Source organism: Mus caroli, chromosome 6, assembly GCF_900094665.2.
Source record: "Mus caroli chromosome 6, CAROLI_EIJ_v1.1, whole genome shotgun sequence".
NCBI classification, from domain to species: domain Eukaryota; kingdom Metazoa; phylum Chordata; class Mammalia; order Rodentia; family Muridae; genus Mus; species Mus caroli.
Window position 1 is genome coordinate 142,377,870 of NC_034575.1, and position 11,688 is coordinate 142,389,557.

Consider the following 11,688-nt stretch of genomic DNA (forward strand, 5'->3'; position numbering starts at 1 on the left):
CTGGCAAACACAGAAGTGGATGCTCACAGTCAGCTATTGGATAGATCACAGGGCCCCCAATGGAGGAGCTAGAGAGAGTACCCAAGGAGCTGAGAACTGCAACCCTATAGGTGGAACAACAATATGAACTAACCAGTACCCCCCAGAGCTCGTGTCTCTAGCTGCATATGTATCAGAGGATGGCCTGGTAGGCCATCAGTGGAAAGAGAGGCCCATTGGTCGTGCAGATTTTATATGCCTCAGTGCAGGGGAACACCAGGGCTGGGAAGTGGGAGTGAGGGAGGTATGGGGGGGGGACTTTTGGGATAGCACTGGAGATGTGAATGAAGAAAGTACTTAATTAAGAAAACGAACTTGAAAAAGGAAAGAAAGAAAGAAATAAAGAAAGACAGAAAGAAAGAAAGAGAAAGAAAGAAGAGATAGAAAGAAGAGAAAGAAAGAAAGAGAAAAAGAAAGAAGAGAGAAAGAAAGAAGAGAAAAAGAAAGAAGAGAGAAAGAAAGAGAAAAGAAAGAAAGCAAGAAAGAAAGAAAGCAAGCAAGCAAGCAAGCAAGAAAGAAAGAAAGAAAGAAAGAAAGAAAGAAAGAAAGAAAGGGAAGGAGGGAGGGAGGGAGGGAAGAAAGAAAGACAAAAAGGAAACCATTTCAGATTCGTTCTGGGGGAATGCATCCCCATGTACAGGAGCAGGTGTCTGCTGTATGATTTAGACACCTTTAAAACATCTCTGGTGAATATTAACCTTCTCAGAAAGAGAGAAATGTCCACAGCATAAGCTGGGGATGTGGCAGGAACTTGAGTCTGACACCAACATTAGCCTTGTGTTCTTTCATCCTCAGTGGAGAACAAATCTAAAATAAACGGACAAGGAAAACCTCTTTTTGGCATCTGTTAGTCCACATTGATCTACAGGCCCTCGAAAACCCGAGAAATGAAGCATTATTGATCTCTCACAAAGTGATTTCACTATGCTGTGACTCACAGTGAAGACCCAAAGCCCAATCAGTGGCTAAAACCTATCAAGACTCGCGAATGAAGGACTAGGAGAAGAGCTTGCTGAGCAAGCCGGAGGACCCAGCTAAAGCCACATGCAGTGGTGTGCACAGTCACTCCAGGGGGACAGGAGGAGCACCACAGGCTCCTGGGCCAGGTAGCCTGCTAGACGCAGTAGGAAACAATAAAGCGACCCTATCTAGAATAAGATGAAATGTTGTCCTCTGACCTCCATGCCATGTATATAACAGTGCACACTCACACAAATGCACGCACGCACACACAAACACACACACACACTCACGCACACACATGCACACACACACACACACACATGCACGTACACACATGCATGCACACACATATCTTGAAGTGAAACTAATGCATGTACACATTTTCTCTGAAATTCTAGTCCACAACTTACTCAGAATGCAAATTTCTTGAAACCTAAGCTCTCAGGGTGTGGATTAAAATAATTCTGTTTCCCTATGTGTTCCTTAGAATCACTCGCAGGGGACAAGCTGTGAGGCCATCCAGGCTGCTGAACGGGGCGACGTTTAGGAAAGCGTGAAGCAGTCTGTGCCTCTTCTCTTCCATTTCGACAGGGCAAAGGGCATGGGCTTTCCTCCTCCTCCACCCACAGCCTTCAAATATCTTTTGACTTGTTTGAGACAAAATGATGAAAAGCTTTAACATTTTTTTATAGGTTAGAATAGCCTTCTGTCTTTTACAAAAGCTCATTTCTCCACACACGATGGATGACTGACACGGCCATAGAGAAAAGCAACTCCCTATCTTGGTTAAAGTTAAAACTAAAGTTGAAAAGTAGGAAAAGGAATGTATATTTAAAAAAAACAAACAAACTGTGCTCGATTCTGAATGGATGACCAACCCACCGCTTTCCAGACCCAGGGAGGTGCAGTGTGAGGAAGGAGGGGAGGGTGTGGAGAGTCAAGCTATGCAAGAGTGACTGAGACACACAGACTTCCTGACTGAACCAAGAACCTGCTGCAGGACTCGGTATTTCGGGGCAGTTGTTTCTGTTTTTAATTTGCTCAATAATCTGAAAAGTCCAATATCCCGCGGTTTTTGTTGGAAGGCTCTGAAACCTAGTCTTCTCTCCTAATTGGTGGGGTTTGGTAGCCTTGATAACCAATTTGGGACATTCTTCATAACCCAGTCTATCAACCTCAAGGAGTGAGTTCAGTCATAAGTAGAAGATTCTGGGAGGATCTGGCTAAAGATCTCCAGTCATGAGGAAGGGAGCCCAGTTCAGAGGATTTCTGTCCAGGAAGAGAATAGAACAGTGACATGGTGAGATTTTCTTCTTCAAACAAATTGATTCCTCAGCGAATCAAGAAAATCGCAAGCCAAGTTCTTATGAATCCACTCAGAGATGATTGGGGAAATAAATATCATCACGGAACCTAGAGGTCACCGGCTTATCTAGACTGCTTTGCAGTGAGCCAGAGGAATTCTCCCATCTGTGCCTCACAAGTGCTGAGAGCATAGCCATGTGCCACACTCAGCTTTTACAGGGTCACCAGGAATTGGACCGGGACCCGTTCTTGCTTGGCACACACTTTTACCAAAGTAGGCATCTTCCCATCTCTCAGAGTGACTTTTCAGGCAGTGAACCCTCATGTTTACCACGCAGCATCCAGGAAGCCTTTTATTCCAAAACCCTTCCGCTGAAATGCAGTCCCAATGTCTTGTCTACAGACAAGGTGAGGTTGGTGTTACTCTGTGCATCAAGAGAGATGCCTGTCTGCACGGCTTTTGGGGGAGAGGGTGTTTATTCCTGGCTGGATGATATTGTTGCAGAAACACTACAGCCGCCATCTTGCTGTCAAAAGATGCCAGCAACTGTCTGTATGCGTTATGTGGCTAAGAGATGGAGAGGAATGGAATCCAGTTATAATAGTTCAATTCAGAATTTAGCTTTGCCCCTTACTTTTCACTTTTATTAATAAGTAGCACGTGTGTGAATGTGCCACACTTTAACCATCTCCCAAATGTTTGTGTCACTGACTCCTGTTTATTGTTACCTGGCTATCTCTTCTTATCTTCCCTATTGACCCACCCTTAACCCATCCATGTTGCCAAAACCACACACTATGCACTGCTTCTGAAGTCACTATTGAGTCTTTTTCCCTTCCATAGTATACACAGTGTATTTTTCACATATCAGAAAAGGAGAGGCAAGAAGTCAGGTAGAGAAAAAAAAACATTACTTAAAAGAAGGATTCCAATATAAAGCCCATTTTCTATGTTTCATGAGGAATGACACAGACTGATACTTTATTTGGACACATACAAAAATATGTTTTTGCTAAACCAATATATGTAGTGTAGATTAGCAAGAATAATATGCATGCATTCCGATTTCAATTCTGACTGCACTTGGCTGACATAATTATGATATGCCGAAAAGTAACGGCCAGGGTTTAAAGCACTTGCCCCCTTTCCTTTGAACGGGATCTATAAATGCCAAGAGGAAGTATTTTAGATTAAGTGAATAGATTAATAAACATCCTTGGGATGTCTATCGTTAAGGCTGATTTATTTCCTATGGCAGCAGTAACTCAAAGAAATGCCACAATATTCCAAAAATATTGCATGTTGCTGTCTCCACCATGCAACGTAATGACACCATGTGAGAGTGACGCTATCCACGGTCTTCCACAGCACTAATTATTCACAACAGTCAACAGATACTAAACCACTTGAGTTTACGTGGGCACCAGCACGGGAACCACTCATATTTATAACGCTGACAAATGGCCTTTCATTTGCAAATTTATAGTGTAGCCATAATTTCTTGAGGGAACTGAGAGTTTCATTCAAAAAAATTGCCACAACATTTATCTATGCAAGGATGATGGATATGGCCTGTGAAATTAAATGCTTTTAAAAATTAAAATCATAACGCCAAGGAAAAAGATGTGTTCCATTCTGCATTCTCACACATTTAAGTAATGACCGCTCTCAGTGCTTACAAGGCTTGACCCAGACAGTGTGTTAATGCGTATTAACTGTATCCAAGCATGCAGTTGGTAAAGCTGTACAAGGGACTACTACACATTCCCAATGTGAATTACTCGTTTCATCTTCTGATTCTGAGCTCCTGTTTTAAGCTATGCAATTCACCTATATGAGCAAAACAGTGTGTTCCTTAATTGCTTCGTTGTGTTTAGGTCTTAACCCTATTGTATACAGCAAACTATTATAGTTTTATCATAATGCCAAAGTAAACATGTACTTTCATTGAAAAATATCAAAATATAAAGGGAAAACATTTCCTGGGATAATCAATAAGAAGAATGATTGTTAATGCATGAAGAATAAAGGGCAGTGCTAGGTGATATCTCTTTCCTGCCTTCCTTTATAAATATGTATAAAGACTTTCCAAGCACAATGATGTGTGTGTGTGTGTGTGTGTGTGTGTGTAGGGATTTTTTCACAAGTTAGTAAAATTTGATCCTGAGTTTGATCATTTAATAAAGTTATGTAAATGGCAATCAATCAATAACTTGTCTTTCTTTAACATTAACTACATCAGTCCCAAACCCATGGTTCCAAATGGTGGCAAAGCACTTGAGCAGAACATTTCATACATGAAGAAGACTTTTCCTGCTTAACCCCAGAACGGTAGCATCAGTCACACTGGCAGTTTTACGTACCCTTACCGGCTTGCTAGCTCCTTGTGGGCAGGAACAGCCTCATCATCATCTTTGGGTCAACAGCATCCAGTACAGCACCTGGAACATACACACAGCCCGTGAATGTGCTTGAATGCACTCTGTGCTGACTGGCTTCTACTGGAAGGTACTGATCAATGACGTAACCATTCTTCCCTGCAAAATGCCTTATTAAAACAGCCCACCTCCTCACAACTGCGTGACAACTTTACTGTGAACATTTAATCCTCAACAATAATGGTTTCCAAATCTTCATTCTAGTTTTATGATAGCCTTTTGTGTTTAATATTTTTTTTTATTCTTTAAGAATTGCAAGCAAGTATACAGTATTTGGATCATATTGCCCCAACTTACACACATCTACTCCTGCCACAATCGCCTCAGTGCCCCACACCAAACATCAACCCCTATTTATTATCTACCGCGTCCAAAACTAGTAAGACCTAAATATGCATGGATGTGAAGCTATCTACTAGACCATAATGTTGATGAATATTCTAGATCACATCTGGAACTAACTAAAACCCAAACTGCTGAGAACAACTCAGAGATTTTCTTGGTTGGATCCTTTTAGGTAAGGAAACTCATGCACAGCTAGCTCACTCGAGGTGGGAAGACCTGCCCATAACCTGGGTCATGCGTGCAGGGGTCACCTATATGAAGAACATGAAGGAAACTCTCGCTCTTTGCCTGCTTGCCCTCACTTTTGGTGGCAAGTTCCCTCTCTCACTGGCTTTCGGGCTTACTGATTCTAGATGCTGGCATATACTGAAGACCATCTAAGTTAGTCAGCCTCATGGACGGAACAACTTTTGGGTTGTTTGGCTTTCCATAAGAAGAAAACCATCGTTGGAATCGTTAGATCGCAGCCTAAGAGAGGCCTGACTGATGCAATGGTTGACATACCAGGAGACATACTCCTTAAGTAAATTGGCATTCTTTTCCTCAGTGCTCATCAACCGTCAATAACTCCTAAGTTACAGGAGGGGCCTCATGAACCCCTCCTTCAACCAGGAAGAATACCGACTAGCTGGATCCTCTGCAGATCTTGTACAGGCAACTAAAGCTGCTTCAAGTTCATGGATGCAGCAGCCCTGTTGTATCTAGATGACACTGCTTCGTAGCAGTCTCCCCTGACCTCTGGCGCCCACTGTCTGACCACTCTATCCTCCTTAAAAGGCATTTTCTGAGCTTTGAGTGTAGCCACTGTGTCAGGGCACCTCCATATACATTTTTTTCCCTGGACTTGGACAAGTTGTAGATCTCTCCTTTAACCATCAACCACTGCAAAAGTATGTTCTCAATGTGTACTGGGAGCTGGTCTAATCTGACCCATGGCCCAGATGGGCAATCATCTTTTTGTTTTTGTGGACATAGTGCAGGTAAGCATTTGGAATCATGCCCTTTAGAGTTGGGCTCATTTTAGGTAAATTACTTTGGCTTGACAAACGCAACTATCTTCAAAACATGATGCCTTCCTAACACTCTTGTCAAAGGAAGATGAGGTGATCTTAGCATACATAGCAATGTCTAAGGCAGGGTTTCTGCTATTTGATGATTCTCCCTCAAACAAATGGCTTTCTCCCTCAGTATTAGAAGGTGATATCCTACAACCCTGAACATTATAGGTGTATATTTGGTTACAGGTCTTGTCCTGCCTATAATCTACCAGTGCAATTTGTGATGGGGACTTTGGACCATGTAAGTTCTGCAACCATTAAAAGCTAAAAACTAAAGCCATTGCCCTAACCCATCAATCAGGAAGAACTGGAAACTAAAGGGCAACCCTGTGGACAGCATGCAATCAAGTCTTCAAACTCTGGGCACCAAAGACCGGTGTCAACTTCTCTTTAGTGATAATGCCCTGTGCAGAATATCACATGTTGCTGTCAGTAGCACATCTGTAAAGGAAGCCCTGTGCTTACTGCTTCTCCAGACTCTGCCTGTATCTTCTCTTGTCTGCTTCTATTTTGTATCCTTCCTCTGTAGTCAGCTGTGAGTCTATAAGGTTTGTCCTGAAAACCTGAGCAATATGTTAAATCTGAGAATGGTTTAACCCCCCCACCACACACACACACACACTCATAATTGGTGTTAGAAGTGAAATTCATCTGTCCCCTCTCTCTTTAACCTTGCTTTAACAGTGACTACTACCTGGTCACACCAGCCCATGGCCCTTCTGTAGATCCACAGGGTCTAACATAGCTCTGAAAGGTAACTGCTTTTACTACTCAAGTGAGCTTAAAGATCTCATGGTTTAAATACTTGGCCTGGATGGTATTTACATAGAGATTACAAGCTATTGTTTATCTTGTCCTATGTAAACAGCAACCATCCTAAATTCTCCAGTAATAAATGCAGAACAAAAATGTTTGCACATTTGTTGCTGTTTGGTAATAGTAATGGTTAGAGATATTTCAGAAGATATGTTAGACTGACCAAGACCAGATATTAAAAGGTAATTTCATTAAAAAATCAAATGGTTTTATAATAAAATATTGGGTTATTTCACATGACTTGCTACTTATCTATCTGAAATTTTTCTTATTAAATTACTAATAACATTTCAGTAGATAGACTTACCAGTTGGCCCTCAAGATCTCCCCACCTCATAAGTATAGCTGTGTGTTTTACATGAGGATGAGTGTGAGCGGGGTTTGTTTGTGTGGGTGGTTGATTGGGTCACACAGTTGCCTTTTATGCAGATGGTATGGGGAAGCTTAGGCTAGTCTTGTAAGTGTCTAAAATCTTAGCCCAGAGATAAAAAGTTGAGAGCTGGAACACTTCTGTTCAGTGAGAAGGATTGTTTCCAGCACTGCTGTGTTCAGGATGGAAGGGGCGGAAGGCTGGGGATAGAAGGTAGATTCTCGAGGCAACACAGGATCTGGCTAGCAAGAAATAGGGGCCTCAGACCTACATCCAGAAAGAACTAAATTTTGTAACAACAAGAGTTAGAAATGTAGTATTTAGAGCATCTACAAATAAAAACACAGCCTGGCTGTCCTGAACTATAAGTCTTGTGATATTCCGAATAGCAAGGACTAGAGCCATCTGGGCCCTGTGATGCAAAACAGTGAGCTAATGTCTAGGTATCATTTTAGCCACAGAACTTGTGACCATTATTTTTATAGGAAAAATAAAAACATAGGAAAATGCCAATCTTAAGAGACTTCTGTTCAGTTTTTCAAGTAGAAAACAAGAAGCTCCCGGTGGCCATATTGAGCGAGTCGTGTCGACTCCTTGCCGTACTGGTGACTCTTGGATCTCCTTCGAATGAAAAACGGAGGAAAATGGAGGCAGGAAGATCAGAGTTTAGGCCATCTTCGACTACATAATGAGTTCAAGGCAGTCCAGGATTTGCACTCATGAGTGGCTTATTGATTAGTTTGACTCACTCTCATACAGGTTATGTGGGGAGGCTTAGGCTAATCACATCTCCTCATCTCCTCATGACAAGCAGCGCTGCTCAGGATTCCTCCTGAAAGTTAAAGTACCGACTGTCCCCAGCTCAACGGCATGTGACTTATGATGTTTGGACTTTATGGTGACACAGGATTACACTCTTACAACTCTTCTGCTTCCGACTTTGAGTGCAGCGTTCAATAAATCACGCAGAATGTCCCACACTAATGTAAATTGAGCTTTACGTTAGATGTTTGCCCAACCACGATATAACATACGTTTCTGATTAAGCAGGATTGGACTGTGTTCTAAGATTGGCTTAGTAAAGGGCATCGCTTATATCTGATGCCATCAACCCTTGATGAGTGGTTCTGGATTAAGAGGCTTTGAGGTCAAGAAGCATCTACGTACAACATACACATCCTGAAGGAGGGGAGCAAGAACTGAGCTGGAAGTAAGGATTAACCACAATTGGGGTGGGAGGGATCGCCTGGGAGGGAAAGTGGATGGGGGTGGGGAGGGAACAGGGAACTTGACTTGTTATTGGGTGAGGGAAATGGACTGAAGCCTTAAAGGCCAGCAGGAAGAATTGAAGCAGGCAACCTCAGGAGGTAGGAGGCTGGGGGGACCCTCCAGAATGTACCAGAGACCTGAGAGATGAGAGACTCTCAGGACTCAAAGGGAGGGACCTTAGATGAAATGCCCAACAGTAGCGAGAGAGAACTTATAGAGCCCACCTCCAGCAGAAAGACAGGGCATCAAATGAGGTCATCCCACAGTCAAAACTCTCCCCCATAATTGCTCCTGTCTGAAAGAACTACAGGGATGGAAACGGAGAAGAGCCTGAGGAAAAGAAGGTCCAGCGACAGGCCCAAAGTTGGATCCAGCTCAAGGGGAGGTTACAAGACCTGACACTATTACTGAGGCTCTGAAATGCTCACAAAAAACAAAAAAGGACCTAGCATGACCGCATTCAGAAAAACCCAACAAGCAGCTGAAAGTCAGATGCAGATATTTGCACCCAACCAATGCACAGAAGCAGCTGACCCCTGTTGTTGAATTAGGGAAGGCTGAAAGAAGCTGAGGAGAAGGGGGATCCTGTAGAAGGACCAGCAGTCTCAATTTCCCTGGATCCCCGAGATTCTCAAACACTGGTCCACCAAACAGGCAGCATACACCAGCTGATATGAGGCCCCCAACACGTATACAGCAGAGGACTGCTGGGTCTGTGTCTATTCAGAGATGATGCACCTAACCCTCAAGAGACTGGAGGTCCCAGGGAGTTTAGCGATCTGGTGGGTAGGAGGTGGGGACATCCTCATGGAGACAGGGGGTCAGTGGGACATGGAACTGTTGGAGAGTGGGTTGGGGGAGGAAATAAAATCTGGAGTGTAAGAATAATTTTTTTATACAGACAAAAAATAAATAAATAAAGAGCCTATGAGGTAACTTACAGTGCCAGATACATTTTAGGTCCACCGTAAGGATAACTGTTCTTCTTCCTGAACACATCTTAAAGAAATTCTGAGAAGTTTTCTAAAGACATGGATGTTGCAGACAGCTTTCTTCTTGATGTTTTGTACAAATTTTCATATGCAGCATTGTGTAATATTAAATATATTTAATGATTGAGAGGTAGAGAGGCACTAAAGCTGAATAGTGATGTTTCAAGTAGTGGCAGATGCAGCATGGGATTTAAATACAAGGCCATGACCTAATCACTGGCCTTTCTTGGAGTCTCATAGGCATAGGACTGGTGGGTAAGACTGGCCTCTCCTTAAAACTAAATCTGAGTACTCTACCCTTCCCATCTGAGCCCAGGGCAGACAGGAAGACAGAGAAACTGACAGACAGAGATGGAGGATTTGACATGGAGTGGGTTTGATTTTTTTTTTCTTTACTATTACGGTTTTGAGATGGGGTCTTGTGGCACAGGATGGCCCTGAACTCATTATGTAGCTAAAGATGACCTTGAACTCCTGATTCTCCTTCCTCTACCTCCAGAGTATGGGTACTATTGGCACACACCAGTTTTATGTGGTGCTAGGGATGGAGCCCAGGGTATCGCACAGCCAGGCAAGCAATCGACCCGTTGAGACACACACATCCCAGCAGTTTTTGGATTCACACACCTCTTCAACCTGACCCGAAGGGTAGTATACTGGAATGGCAAGAGGCCATAAGCACAGGCCCATCCTTCTTTGCAATTTAGAGTAAAAATAGGTGAAGTTTAGTCCTTTAAATATGTCTCAAAGTTATAATATTCTACCAAAAATATTTCTGCTTAAATAATTCAACTTGATGTTAGATAATATTTCTCTCCCTACGCTCTCCATTCATACTGGGTTCCTGTGACTCCTGTGCTGTCGACAGTGACATGTGATTCCACTCATCACTCAAGATGAGCCAAGAACATCAGTCCTCCTAGAATCAACAAGAAAGGTGGCCCCTGACGGTTTCCGCCAGCCTACAGCACATGTCCTAGTGTCTCCCTGTGAACTCTCCTGAAAGGACACTGACCTAAAATCTTAAAGGGCAGAAATCTGAGGCACTATGGTAACGTGTCTAAATTAAGCCCTGAAGTCATGGACTCTGCTTCCTTTGGCGGATTCTAAGGACTTTCCCATTTTCTGTCTAGTATGGAGGAACACACGCACACACACACACAGAGGGAGGCACACAGGGAGGAAGCCATGTTACTCATGCTATCTTGGAAAGTGGCTGACATGTGTGGAATTTTTGTGGCTGCTCTACCAGCTGACAAGGAGAAGTCACTGACCTTCCTTGAAGTCACAGACCAAGACTTCAACAGTTTCCGGTTATAGAAAGGACAATCAAGAGCAGTGGTGGCAAGGAACAGATATTCTGCATGAGGTAGAGACGAGTAGAAATCCTCACAACAAATGGCTTCCATGTTTCATCACAGTTTCTCCAGTTAGATGTTGAGCTGTGAGCTCTACACACAGTATCTGATTTTGTCCTCACAGTCACCTTATAACAGGAGCCCTTATATTTGACCCATCTTATAGACTAGATAAAGGGCAGATTGGATTAAAAAATATGCAAGGTCACACAGCTCAAACCCCACACCTCCCACACACCCCCAGCAACTACACCCATGAATTCAAATAAAGCACCATGTGAAAGAACTTGCAGCACAAGAACGTATTCAACTACCGTGGATTCGAGGTTTGCACGGTCATATCTGAAGCAAAACTCAATTAAAATAAAGAAAAAGCACACTGACTTAAAAGGGGTATATTCGTGAGGTCATGGGACTTGAATGTCAGCCAAGGGGGCCATGAAGGGGATAGTTCTTTTTCTCTGTGTGTGCATGTGTGTGCATGTGTGTGCATGTGTGTGCATGTGTGTGCATGTGAGCGTGAGTGTGTAGCCACTAGAGACTGACTTCCAGCACTTTCTGTAATCATTCTCTACCTCGTGTTTGAGATCTGACGGTCTCTTCTCAGAACCTGGATCTGTGCAATTGGACAGCAAACTCCAGGGAGCCTCATCCCCGCACACAGCCCTGGACAGATGCAGGGAGCCTCATCCCTACACACAGCCCTGGACAGATGCAGGGAGACTCATCCCTGC

The 11,688-nt window shown here is 43.2% G+C and overlaps 1 protein-coding gene across 6 annotated transcripts in view; it reads right to left on the reverse strand.

Annotated features, from left to right (window-relative positions):
- Positions 1 to 11,688, reverse strand: part of Sox5 (SRY-box 5) — a 938,356-nt gene that overhangs the window by 740,479 nt on the left and 186,189 nt on the right. For 5 of the 6 annotated variants that reach the window (XM_029478851.1, XM_029478846.1, XM_029478843.1 and 2 more), the window contains exon 3: positions 4,678 to 4,749. The gene's annotated coding sequence lies outside the window, so the exon portion shown is untranslated. Of the gene's footprint in view, positions 1 to 4,671; positions 4,750 to 11,688 lie in introns of all 6 variants that reach the window. The other variant, XM_029478844.1, reaches the window with a different exon arrangement.